At 25.8% G+C, this 12858-nt stretch overlaps 1 long non-coding RNA gene across 1 annotated transcript; it reads right to left on the reverse strand.

Moving 5' to 3' along the window:
• Positions 1 to 8255: 8255 nt before the first annotated feature.
• On the reverse strand, positions 8256 to 10284 carry LOC148059961 (uncharacterized). The gene is made up of 2 exons (XR_015709402.1): positions 9897 to 10284; positions 8256 to 9809 (listed from the first exon to the last, which is right to left on the reverse strand). It is a non-coding gene; the product is annotated as an uncharacterized LOC148059961 (long non-coding RNA).
• Between the last annotated feature and the right edge of the window lie 2574 nt (positions 10285 to 12858).

A 12858-nucleotide genomic window follows, 5' to 3' on the forward strand; every position in this document is an offset into this window, starting at 1 on the left:
GTTCGTGTTAATATATCTTTTGGAAACTTGTTTTCTCTACTTTCTCACGTAAGACTGGATCTTACCTGTGATACACTTGGACAAGACTTTTCTCCTTTGTTTGTCCTCAACAGGTATTAATGATCATTGACCTTCTATTTCAATATGATCTGGATTCTATTCGTCTATAACATACACACACACACGCTTAAAAACATACCTTTGCAGCAATAGTTGAACTCAAAATACAATTTTAATGGTTAGTCTCTTAATTTATTTGAAAATAAAATGTGTTTAATTTCTATTAGAATAAATCATTTACATGTAGACAACTCTTTGCTCCTGATCGTTTGTGACACTTAATACAGAAAATAAATGTTTAACCCTTTGACGTGCTGGTTCTCATCCTCCATTAACCAACACCTGCTACGCACCTGTTCTTCTTCCTCGTTTCTTTGAGAAATTTCAAAACGTTGTGTTTGTTCTGAACCTGCAGCTTCTTCAATATCCTGGAGAGTCAGGGGTGTCAAACTCTTAAAGCAGTCTAAGTAACAGGTCCAACAAAATGTACATTTGTGTAGATCCACATCTCCAAGAAGTACGGCTTTACCAAGTTCAAAGCTTCTGACTTTGATGAAATGATGGCAGAGAAGCGTCTCATTCCTGACGGCTGTGGAGTGAAGTACATCCTCCAACCTGGCTGATGTTTAACTGATCAGCCATTTATGAGATTAATGAAAGGTTTGACAGAAACTGGATGTTTTCTATATCACAGACTAAGCTACACACACAGGCAAATGAAAACAACCAGAAATATTTTATGTTCACTGAACAGATAGTTTATTAAATGTGTTAAATGTGTATTGTTTAAAAGTGAAACATTCTTTGCAATGAAACAAAAACAATCTACTTTAATATCCTCGTGTCCATTTCGCAGCATTTTTTTAAAATGTCAAATACTGCTCAGTTGTGAACTTCAACCACAGACACACACTGACTCAGTTCATATTCAACGTCTGCTGTCTCTCTAGTCTGTTTATCTGGATTCTTGTCGCGGGGGCAGCAGCTTCAGCAGAGAGGTCCATACTTTCTTCTCCCCAGCTACATCGTCCAGTTCTTTCTGGAGGACCCCCCTGTGTTTCCAGCCCAGTGGAGGAACATGGTTCTTCAGTGTGTCCTGGATCAGTGGAACATCATCTGAACATCTCACCAGGAAGGAGGTTAGGAGGCTTTCTTAAACAGATGCTAATCCATCTCATCGACTTAATCCAACATATTTTCATTAATTGATGATATAAGACAAGAAATGAGAGAGAAGTCAGTTTAGATAAAAGAGTTCCATCAAGTTAATTAAGATTCTCACAGAAGCTCTACAGCAGGGGTCAGCAACCTTAACAACTCAAAGAGACATTTGGACCAATTTCCTACATGAAAGAAAACCCTGGGAGCCGCAAAACCACTTAAAATAAATATCATTCTAAATGTTCACTTTCTCCTGTTTCCTTTCAGCCATATATAAATAAACTATCAATAAAACGTTTGACGTGAGAGTTCACTCAAAATTCAAACTTAACTTATTTTCTACTCTCATGTCAACTAATGTTGATTATTTTCAGAGTAATTATTCGTCTTTAGAGTTATGGATAAAAAATGTTGTTCATTTTAATGTAGTGACTGTAGCTCAGTTGTCTTCGTCTTCATATTCGTCCAAAAATACACTTAAAAAAGTCTAAATACCTCCATACTGCTCGTCTGTAACGTCGCTCTTAGATTAGATTTTTTTCCTCTTACCTCTTACCTCTTCAAAACTCCAACATTTTTTTTTTTTTTTTTTACCTCTTCAAAACTCCAACATTATTTTTTTTTTTTTACCTCTTCAAAACTCCAACATTAATTATTTTTTGTTTACCTCTTCAAAACTCCAACATTAATATATATTTTTTTTACCTCTTCAAAAGTCCAACATTTTTAATTTTTTTTACCTCTTCAAAACTCCAACTTTAAAAGATTTATTTCTTTTTTTTACATCTTCAAAACTCCAACATTAATATATATATATATTTTTTACCTCTTCAAAACTGCAACATTTTTTTTTTTTTTTCACCTCTTCAAAACTCCAACGTTAAAATAGTTATTTCTTTTTTACCTCTTCAAAACTCCAACATTAAAAGAATTCTTTCTTTTTCACCTCTTTAAAAGTCCAACATTTTTTTTTTTTGCCTCTTCAAAACTCCAACATTAAAATATTTCTTTCTTATATACCTCTTCAAAACTCCAACATTAATATATATTTGTTTACCTCTTCAAAAGTCCAACATTTTTAATTTTTTTTACCTCTTCAAAACTCCAACTTTAAAAGATTTATTTATTTTTTTACCTCTTCAAAACTCCAACATTAAAATAATTCTTTCTTTTTTACCTCTTCAAAACTCCAACATTAAAATAATTCTTTCTTTTTTACCTCTTCAAAACTCCAACATTAAAATAATTCTTTCTTTTTTACCTCTTCAAAACTCCAACATTAAATTAATTCTTTCTTTTTTACCTCTCTGAAACTCCAACATTAATATATATATATTTTTTTACCTCTTCAAAACTCCAACATTAAAAGAATTCTTTCTTTTTTACCTCTCTAATACTCCAACATTATTATTATTTCTTTTTTACCTCTTCAAAACTACAACTTTAATTTTCTTTTTTTTTACCTCTTAAAAACTCTAACATTAAAATATTTCTTTCTTGTTTACCTCTTCAAAACTCCAACATTAGTTTCTTTTTTTTTTTACCTCTTCAAAAGTCCAACATTAAAATAATTCTTTCTTTTTTACCTCTTCAAAACTCCAACATTAAAATAATTCTTTCTTTTTTACCTCTTCAAAACTCCAACATTAAAGTAATTATTTCTTTTTTACCTCTCTGAAACTCCAACATTAACATATATATATATTTTTACCTCTTCAAAACTCCAACATTAAAAGAATTCTTACTTTTTTACCTCTTCAAAAGTCCAAATTTTTTTTTTTTTTACCTCTTCAAAACTCCAACATTAAAATAATTCTTTCTTTTTGACCTCTTCAAAACTCCAACATTAAAATAATTCTTTCTTTTTTACCTCTCTAAAACTCCAACATTACATTTTTTTTTACCTCTTCAAAACTCCAACATTTTCTTTTTTACCTCTCTATAACTCCAACATTATTATTATATTTTTTTTACCTCTTCAAAAGTCCAACATTTTCTTTTTTTACCTCTCTAAAACTCCAACGTTAAAATAATTCTTTCTTTTTTACCTCTTCAAAACTCCAACATTAAAAGAATTCTTTCTTTTTTACCTCTTCAAAACTCCAACATTAAAATAATTCTTTCTTTTTTACCTCTCTGAAACTCAAACATTAATATATATATATATATTTTTTACCTCTTCAAAACTTCAACATTAAAATAACTATTTCTTTTTTACCTCTCTGAAACTCCAACATTAATATATATATATTTTTTTACCTCTTCAAAACTCCAACATTAAAAGAATTCTTTCTTTTTTACCTCTTCAAAAGTCCAATTTATTTTTTTACCTCTCTAAAACTCCAACATAATTATTTTTTTTTTTTTAACCTCTTCAAAAGTCCAACATTAAAATAATTCTTTCTTTTTAACCTCTCTAAAACTCCACCATTTTTTTTTCTACCTCTTCAAAACTCCAACATTAAAAGATTTATTTCTTTTTATACCTCTTCAAAACTCCATTCATTTTTTTTTTACCTCTTCAAAACTCCAACATTTTTTTTTTACCTCTTCAAAACTCCAATGTTATTTTTTTTTTTTTTTTACCTCTTCAAAAGTCCAACATTAAAATAATTCTTTCTTTTTTACCTCTTCAAAACTCCAACATTAAAATAATTCTTTCTTTTTTAACCTCTTCAAAACTCCAACATTAAAATAATTCTTTCTTTTTTACCTCTCTGAAACTCCAACATTAACATATATATATATTTTTTTACCTCTTCAAAACTCCAACATTAAAAGAATTCTTACTTTTTTACCTCTTCAAAAGTCCAATTTTTTTTTTTTTACCTCTTCAAAACTCCAACATTAAAAGAATTCTTTCTTTTTTACCTTTTCAAAACTCCAACATTAAAATAATTCTTTCTTTTTTACCTCTCTGAAACTCCAACATTAATATATATATATATTTTTTTACCTCTTCAAAACTCCAACATTAAAAGAATTCTTTCTTTTTTACCTCTTCAAAAGTCCAACATTAAAATAATTCTTTCTTTTTAACCTCTCTAAAACTCCACCATTTTTTTTTTCTACCTCTTCAAAACTCCATTAATTTTTTTTTTTACCTCTTCAAAAGTCCAACATTTTCTTTTTACCTCTTCAAAACTCCAACGTTAATTTTTTTTTTTTTACCTCTTCAAAACTCCAACATTTTTTTTTTTTTTACCTCTTCAAAACTCCAACATTCAAAGATTTATTTCTTTTTTACCTCTTCAAAACTCCAACATTAAAATAATTATTTCTTTTTTACCTCTCTAAAACTCCAACATTAATTATTTTTTTTTACCTCTTCAAAAGTCCAACATTTTTCTTTTACCTCTCTAAAACTCCAAGATTAATTTTTTTTTTTACCTCTTTAAAACTCCAACATTAAAATAATTCTTTCTTTTTTACCTCTTCAAAACTCCAACTTCAAAATAATTCTTTCTTTTTTACCTCTTCAAAACTCCAACATTAAAATAATTCTTTCTTTTTTACCTCTCTGAAACTCCAACATTAATATATATATATATATATTTTTTACCTCTTCAAAACTCCAACATTAAAATAATTCTTTCTTTTTTACCTCTATAAAACTCGATTAATTTATTTTGTTTTACCTCTTCAAAACTCCAACATTAGTTTATTCTTTTTTTTACCTCTTCAAAACTCCAACATTCATTTTTGTTTTTTACCTCTTCAAAACTCCAACATTTAAAGAATTCTTTCTTTTTTACCTCTTCAAAACTCTAACTTTTTTTTTTTTACCTCTCTAAAACTCCAACATAATTTTTATTTTTTATTTTTTACCTCTTCAAAACTCCAACATTAAAATAATTCTTTCTTTTATACCTCTCTAAAACTACAACATTTTTTTTTTTTTTACCTCTTCAAAACTCCAACATTAAAAGATTTATTTCTTTTTTTTACCTCTCTAAAACTCCAACGTTAATTTAATTTAATTTTTTTTTACCTCTTGAAAACTCCAACATTTAAAGAATTCTTTCTTTTTTACCTCTTCAAAACTCTAACTTTTTTTTTTTTACCTCTCTAAAACTCCAACATAATTTTTATTTTTTATTTTTTACCTCTTAAAAACTCCAACATTAAAGTAATTCTTTCTTTTTTACCTCTCTAAAACTCCATTAATTTTTTTTTTTTTTACCTCTTCAAAACTCCAACATTAAAATAATTCTTTCTTTTTTTACCTCTCTGAAACTCCAACATTAATACATATATATATTTTTTTACCTCTTCAAAACTCCAACATTTTTTTTCTTTTTTTACCTCTTCAAAACTCCAACTTTTTTTTTTACCTCTTAAAAACTCCAACATTTTTTTTTTTTTTTTTACCTCTTCAAAACTCCATTTCTTTTTTTTTTTTACCTCTTCAAAACTACAACATTTTTTTTTTTTTTCTCTTCAAAACTCCAACATTTTTTTTTTTTTACCTCTTCAAAACTCCAACATTTTTTTTTTTTACCTCTTCAAAACTCCATTTTTTTTCATTTACCTCTTCAAAACTCCAACATTTTTTTTTTTTTACCTCATCAAAACTCCATTTTTTTTTTTTACCTCTTCAAAAGTCCAACATTTTTTTTTTACCTCTCTAAAACTTCAACATTTTTTTTTTTTTTTTACCTCTTCAAAAGTCAAACATTAAAATAATTCTTTCTTTTTAACCTCTCTAAAACTCCACCATTTTTTTCTACCTCTTCAAAACTCCAACATTAAAAGATTTATTTCTTTTTTTACCTCTTCGAAAATCCATTATTTTTTTTTTTTACCTCTTCAAAAGTCCAACATTTTTTTTTTACCTCTTCAAAACTCCAACGTTAATTTTTTTTTTTTTTTACCTCTTCAAAACTCCAACATTTTTTTTTTACCTCTTCAAAACTCCAACATTTTTTCTTTTTACCTCTTCAAAACTCCAACATTTTTTTTCTACCTCTTCAAAACTCCAACATTGTTTTCTTTTACCTCTTCAAAACTCTAACATTTTTTTTTTTTTACCTCTTCAAAACTCCATTTTTCTTTTTTTTACCTCTTCAAAAGTCAAACATTAAAATAATTCTTTCTTTTTAACCTCTCTAAAACTCCACCATTTTTTTTTTACCTCTTCAAAACTCCAACATTAAAAGATTTATTTCTTTTTTTACCTCTTCAAAACTCCATTAATTTTTTTTTTTACCTCTTCAAAACTCCAACATTTTTTTTTTACCTCTTCAAAACTCCAACGTTAATTTTTTTTTTTTTTTTTACCTCTTAAAAACTCCAACATTTTTTTTTTTTTTACCTCTTCAAAACTCCAACATTTTTTTTTTACCTCTTCAAAACTCCAACATTTTTTTTTTTTTTAACCTCTTCAAAACTCCAACATTTTTTTTTTACCTCTTCAAAACTCCAACATTTTATTTTTTTTTTAACCTCTTCAAAACTCCAACATTTTTTTTTTACCTCTTCAAAACTCCAACATTAAAAGAATTCTTTCTTTTTTACCTCTTCAAAACTCCAACATTTTTTTTTTACCTCTCTAAAACTTCAACATTACTTTTTTTTTTTTTACCTCTTCAAAACTCCAACATTTTTTTTTCTACCTCTTCAAAACTCCAACATTTTTTTTTTTTTACCTCTTCAAAACTCCATTTTTCTTTTTTTTACCTCTTCAAAAGTCAAACATTAAAATAATTCTTTCTTTTTAACCTCTCTAAAACTCCACCATTTTTTTCTACCTCTTCAAAACTCCAACATTAAAAGATTTATTTCTTTTTTTACCTCTTCAAAACTCCATTAATTTTTTTTTTTACCTCTTCAAAAGTCCAACATTTTTTTTTTACCTCTTCAAAACTCCAACGTTAATTTTTTTTTTTTTTTTACCTCTTCAAAACTCCAACATTTTTTTTTTTTTACCTCTTCAAAACTCCAACATTTTTTTTTTACCTCTTCAAAACTCCAACATTTTTTTTTTACCTCTTCAAAACTCCAACATTTTTTTTTTTTTTTAACCTCTTCAAAACTCCAACATTTTTTTTTTACCTCTTCAAAACTCCAACATTAAAAGAATTCTTTCTTTTTTACCTCTTCAAGAGTCCAACATTTTTTTTTTTACCTCTCTAAAACTCCAACGTAATTTTTTTTTTTTTTTTTTACCTCTTGAAAACACAAACATTAAAAGAATTCTTTCTTTTTTACCTCTCTAATACTCCATCATTATTATTATTTCTTTTTTACCTCTTCAAAACTACAACTTTAATTTTCTTTTTTTTTACCTCTTAAAAACTCCAACATTAAAATATTTCTTTCTTGTTTACCTCTTCAAAACTCCAACATTAGTTTCTTTTTTTTTTACCTCTTCAAAAGTCCAACATTAAAATAATTCTTTCTTTTTTACCTCTTCAAAAGTCCAACATTAAAATAATTCTTTCTTTTTTACCTCTTCAAAAGTCCAACATTAAAATAATTCTTTCTTTTTTACCTCTCTGAAACTCCAACATTAACATATATATATATATATTTTTACCTCTTCAAAACTCCAACATTAAAAGAATTCTTACTTTTTTACCTCTTCAAAAGTCCAATTTTTTTTTTTTTTTACCTCTTCAAAACTCCAGCATTAAAAGAATTCTTTCTTTTTGACCTCTTCAAAACTCCAACATTAAAATAATTCTTTCTTTTTTACCTCTCTAAAACTCCAACATTACATTTTTTTTTAACCTCTTCAAAACTCCAACATTTTCTTTTTTACCTCTCTATAACTCCAACATTATTATTATATTTTTTTTACCTCTTCAAAAGTCCAACATTTTCTTTTTTTACCTCTCTAAAACTCCAACGTTAAAATAATTCTTTCTTTTTTACCTCTTCAAAACTCCAACATTAAAAGAATTCTTTCTTTTTTACCTCTTCAAAACTCCAACATTAAAATAATTCTTTCTTTTTTACCTCTCTGAAACTCAAACATTAATATATATATATATATTTTTTACCTCTTCAAAACTTCAACATTAAAATAACTATTTCTTTTTTACCTCTCTGAAACTCCAACATTAATATATATATATTTTTTTACCTCTTCAAAACTCCAACATTAAAATAATTCTTTCTTTTTTACCTCTTCAAAAGTCCAATTTTTTTTTTTACCTCTCTAAAACTCCAACATAATTATTATTTTTTTTTTAACCTCTTCAAAAGTCCAACATTAAAATAATTCTTTCTTTTTAACCTCTCTAAAACTCCACCATTTTTTTTTCTACCTCTTCAAAACTCCAACATTAAAAGATTTATTTCTTTTTTTACCTCTTCAAAACTCCATTCATTTTTTTTTTACCTCTTCAAAAGTCCAACATTTTTTTTTACCTCTTCAAAACTCCAATGTTATTTTTTTTTTTTTTTTACCTCTTCAAAAGTCCAACATTAAAATAATTCTTTCTTTTTTAACCTCTTCAAAACTCCAACATTAAAATAATTCTTTCTATTTTAACCTCTTCAAAAGTCCAACATTAAAATAATTCTTTCTTTTTTACCTCTCTGAAACTCCAACATTAACATATATATATATTTTTTTACCTCTTCAAAACTCCAACATTAAAAGAATTCTTACTTTTTTACCTCTTCAAAAGTCCAATTTTTTTTTTTTTTACCTCTTCAAAACTCCAACATTAAAAGAATTCTTTCTTTTTTACCTTTTCAAAACTCCAACATTAAAATAATTCTTTCTTTTTTACCTCTCTGAAACTCCAGCATTAATATATATATATATTTTTTTACCTCTTCAAAACTCCAACATTAAAAGAATTCTTTCTTTTTTACCTCTTCAAAAGTCCAACATTAAAATAATTCTTTCTTTTTAACCTCTCTAAAACTCCACCATTTTTTTTCTACCTCTTCAAAACTCCAACATTAAAAGATTTATTTCTTTTTTTACCTCTTCAAAACTCCATTAATTTTTTTTTTTACCTCTTGAAAAGTCCAACATTTTATTTTTACCTCTTCAAAACTCCAACGTTAATTTTTTTTTTTTTACCTCTTCAAAACTCCAACATTTTTTTTTTTTTTACCTCTTCAAAACTCCAACATTCAAAGATTTATTTCTTTTTTACCTCTTCAAAACTCCAACATTAAAATAATTATTTCTTTTTTACCTCTTCAAAACTCCAACATTAAAATAATTCTTTCTTTTTTACCTCTCTGAAACTCCAACATTAATATATATATATATATTTTTTACCTCTTCAAAACTCCAACATTAAAATAATTCTTTCTTTTTTACCTCTATAAAACTCGATTAATTTATTTTGTTTTACCTCTTCAAAACTCCAACATTAGTTTCTTCTTTTTTTTACCTCTTCAAAACTCCAACATTCATTTTTTTTTTTTTACCTCTTCAAAACTCCAACATTTAAAGAATTCTTTCTTTTTTACCTCTTCAAAACTCTAACTTTTTTTTTTTTACCTCTCTAAAACTCCAAAAATGTTTTATTTTTTATTTTTTACCTCTTCAAAACTCCAACATTAAAATAATTCTTTCTTTTATACCTCTCTAAAACTACAACATTTTTTTTTTTTTTTACCTCTTCAAAACTCCAACATTAAAAGATTTATTTCTTTTTTTTACCTCTCTAAAACTCCAACGTTAATTTAATTTAATTTTTTTTTACCTCTTCAAAACTCCAACATTAAAATAATTCTTTCTTTTTTACCTCTCTGAAACTCCAACATTAATATATATATATTTTTTTTACCTCTTCAAAACTCCAACATTAAAGTAATTCTTTCTTTTTTACCTCTCTAAAACTCCATTAATTATTTTTTTTTTTACCTCTTCAAAACTCCAACATTAAAATAATTCTTTCTTTTTTTACCTCTCTGAAACTCCAAGATTAATACATATATATATTTTTTTACCTCTTCAAAACTCCAACATTTTTTTTCTTTTTTTACCTCTTCAAAACTCCAACTTTTTTTTTTACCTCTTAAAAACTCCAACATTTTTTTTTTTTTTTTTACCTCTTCAAAACTCCATTTCTTTTTTTTTTTTTACCTCTTCAAAACTCCAACATTTTTTTTTTTTACCTCTCCAAAACTCCAATATTTTTTTTTTTTTACCTCTTCAAAACTCCATTTTTTTTTCATTTACCTCTTCAAAACTCCAACATTTTTTACCTCTTCAAAACTCCAACATTTTTTTTTTTACCTCATCAAAACTCTTTTTTTTTTTTACCTCTTCAAAACTCCATTTTTTTTACCTCTTCAAAAGTCCAACATTTTTTTTTTACCTCTCTAAAACTTCAACATTTTTTTTTTTTTTTACCTCTTCAAAAGTCAAACATTAAAATAATTCTTTCTTTTTAACCTCTCTAAAACTCCACCATTTTTTTTCTACCTCTTCAAAACTCCAACATTAAAATATTTATTTCTTTTTTTACCTCTTCAAAACTCCATTAATTTTTTTTTTTACCTCTTCAAAAGTCCAACATTTTTTTTTTACCTCTTCAAAACTCCAACATTTTTTTTTTTTACCTCTTCAAAACTCCAACATTTTTTTTTTTTACCTCTTCAAAACTCTAACATTTTTTTTTTTTTTACCTCTTCAAAACTCCATTTTTCTTTTTTTTACCTCTTCAAAACTCCAACATTTTTTTTTTTTTTTACCTCTTCAAAACTCCAACATTTTTTTTTTACCTCTCTAAAACTTCAACATTAATTTTTTTTTTTTTTACTTCTTCAAAAGTCCAACATTTTTTTTTTACCTCTTCAAAACTCCAACATTTTTTTTTTTTTTAACCTCTTCAAAACTCCAACATTTTTTTCTTTTACCTCTTCAAAACTCCAACATTTTTTTTTTTTTACCTCTTCAAAACTCCATTTTTCTTTTTTTTACCTCTTCAAAACTCCAACATTTTTTTTTTTTTAACCTCTTCAAAACTCCAACATTTTTTTTTTACCTCTCTAAAACTTCAACATTAATTTTTTTTTTTTTTACTTCTTCAAAAGTCCAACATTTTTTTTTTACCTCTTCAAAACTCCAACATTTTTTTTTTTTTTACCTCTTCAAAACTCCAACATTTTTTTTTTTACCTCTTCAAAACTCCATTTTTTTCTTTTACCTCTTCAAAACTCCAACATTTTTTTATTTTTTTTTACCTCTTCAAAATTCCAACATTTTTTTTTTTTTTACCTCTTCAAAACTCCATTTTTTTCTTTTACCTCTTCAAAACTCCAACATTTTTTTTTTTACCTCTTCAAAACTCCAACATTTTTTTTACCTCTTTAAAACTCCATTTTTTTCTTTTACCTCTTCAAAACTCCAACATTTTTTTTTTTTTTTACCTCTTAAAAACTCCAACATTTTTTTTTTTTTTCAAAACTCCAACATCTTTTTTTTTTTTACCTCTTCGAAACTCCATTTCTTTTTTTTTTTTTTTCCTCTTCAAAACTCCAACTTTTTTTTTTTTTTTTACCTCTTCAAAACTCCATTTTTTTTTTACCTCTTCAAAACTCCAACATTTTTTTTTTTTTTTACCTCTTCAAAACTCCAACATTTTTTTTTTTTTTACCTCTTCAAAACTCCAACATTTTTTTTTTTTTACCTCTTCAAAACTCCAACATTTTTTTTTTTTACCTCTTCAAAACTCCAACATTTTTTTTTTTTTACCTCTTCAAAACTCCAACTTTTTTTTTTTACCTCTTAAAAACTCCAACATTTTTTTTTTTTTTTACCTCTTCAAAACTCCAACATTTTTTTTTTTTTACCTGTTCAAAACTCCATTTTTTTCTTTTACCTCTTCAAAACTCCAACATTTTTTTTTTTTTACCTCTTCAAAACTCCTTTTTTTTTTTTTTTACCTCTTCAAAACTCCATTTTTTTTTACCTCTTCAAAACTCCAACTTTTTTTTTTTACCTCTTAAAAACTCCAACATTTTTTTTTTTTTTTACCTCTTCAAAACTCCAACATTTTTTTTTTTTTACCTGTTCAAAACTCCATTTTTTTCTTTTACCTCTTCAAAACTCCAACATTTTTTTTTTTTTACCTCTTCAAAACTCCTTTTTTTTTTTTTTACCTCTTCAAAACTCCAACATTTTTTTTTTTTTACCTCTTCAAAACTCCTTTTTTTTTTTTTTACCTCTTCAAAACTCCAACATTTTTTTTTACCTCTTAAAAACTCCAACCTTTTTTTTTTTTTGTTTTTACCTCTTCAAAACTCCAACATTTTTTTTTTTTACCTCTTCAAAACTCCAACATTTTTTTTTTTTACCTCTTCAAAACTCCATTTTTTTCTTTTACCTCTTCAGAACTCCAACATTTTTTTATTTATTTTTTACCTCTTCAAAATTCCAACATTTTTTTTTTTTTTTACCTCTTCAAAACTCCATTTTTTTCTTTTACCTCTTCAAAACTCCAACATTTTTTTTTCTTATACCTCTTCAAAACTCCATTTTTTTCTTTTACCTCTTCAGAACTCCAACATTTTTTTATTTATTTTTTACCTCTTCAAAATTCCAACATTTTTTTTTTTTTTACCTCTTCAAAACTCCATTTTTTTCTTTTACCTCTTCAAAACTCCAACATTTTTTTTTCTTATACCTCTTCAAAACTCCAACATTTTTTTTTGTTTACC

Source organism: Callionymus lyra, chromosome 19 (genome assembly GCF_982586985.1).
Source record: "Callionymus lyra chromosome 19, fCalLyr1.hap1.1, whole genome shotgun sequence".
In the NCBI taxonomy this organism is placed as follows: Eukaryota; Metazoa; Chordata; class Actinopteri; order Syngnathiformes; family Callionymidae; genus Callionymus; species Callionymus lyra.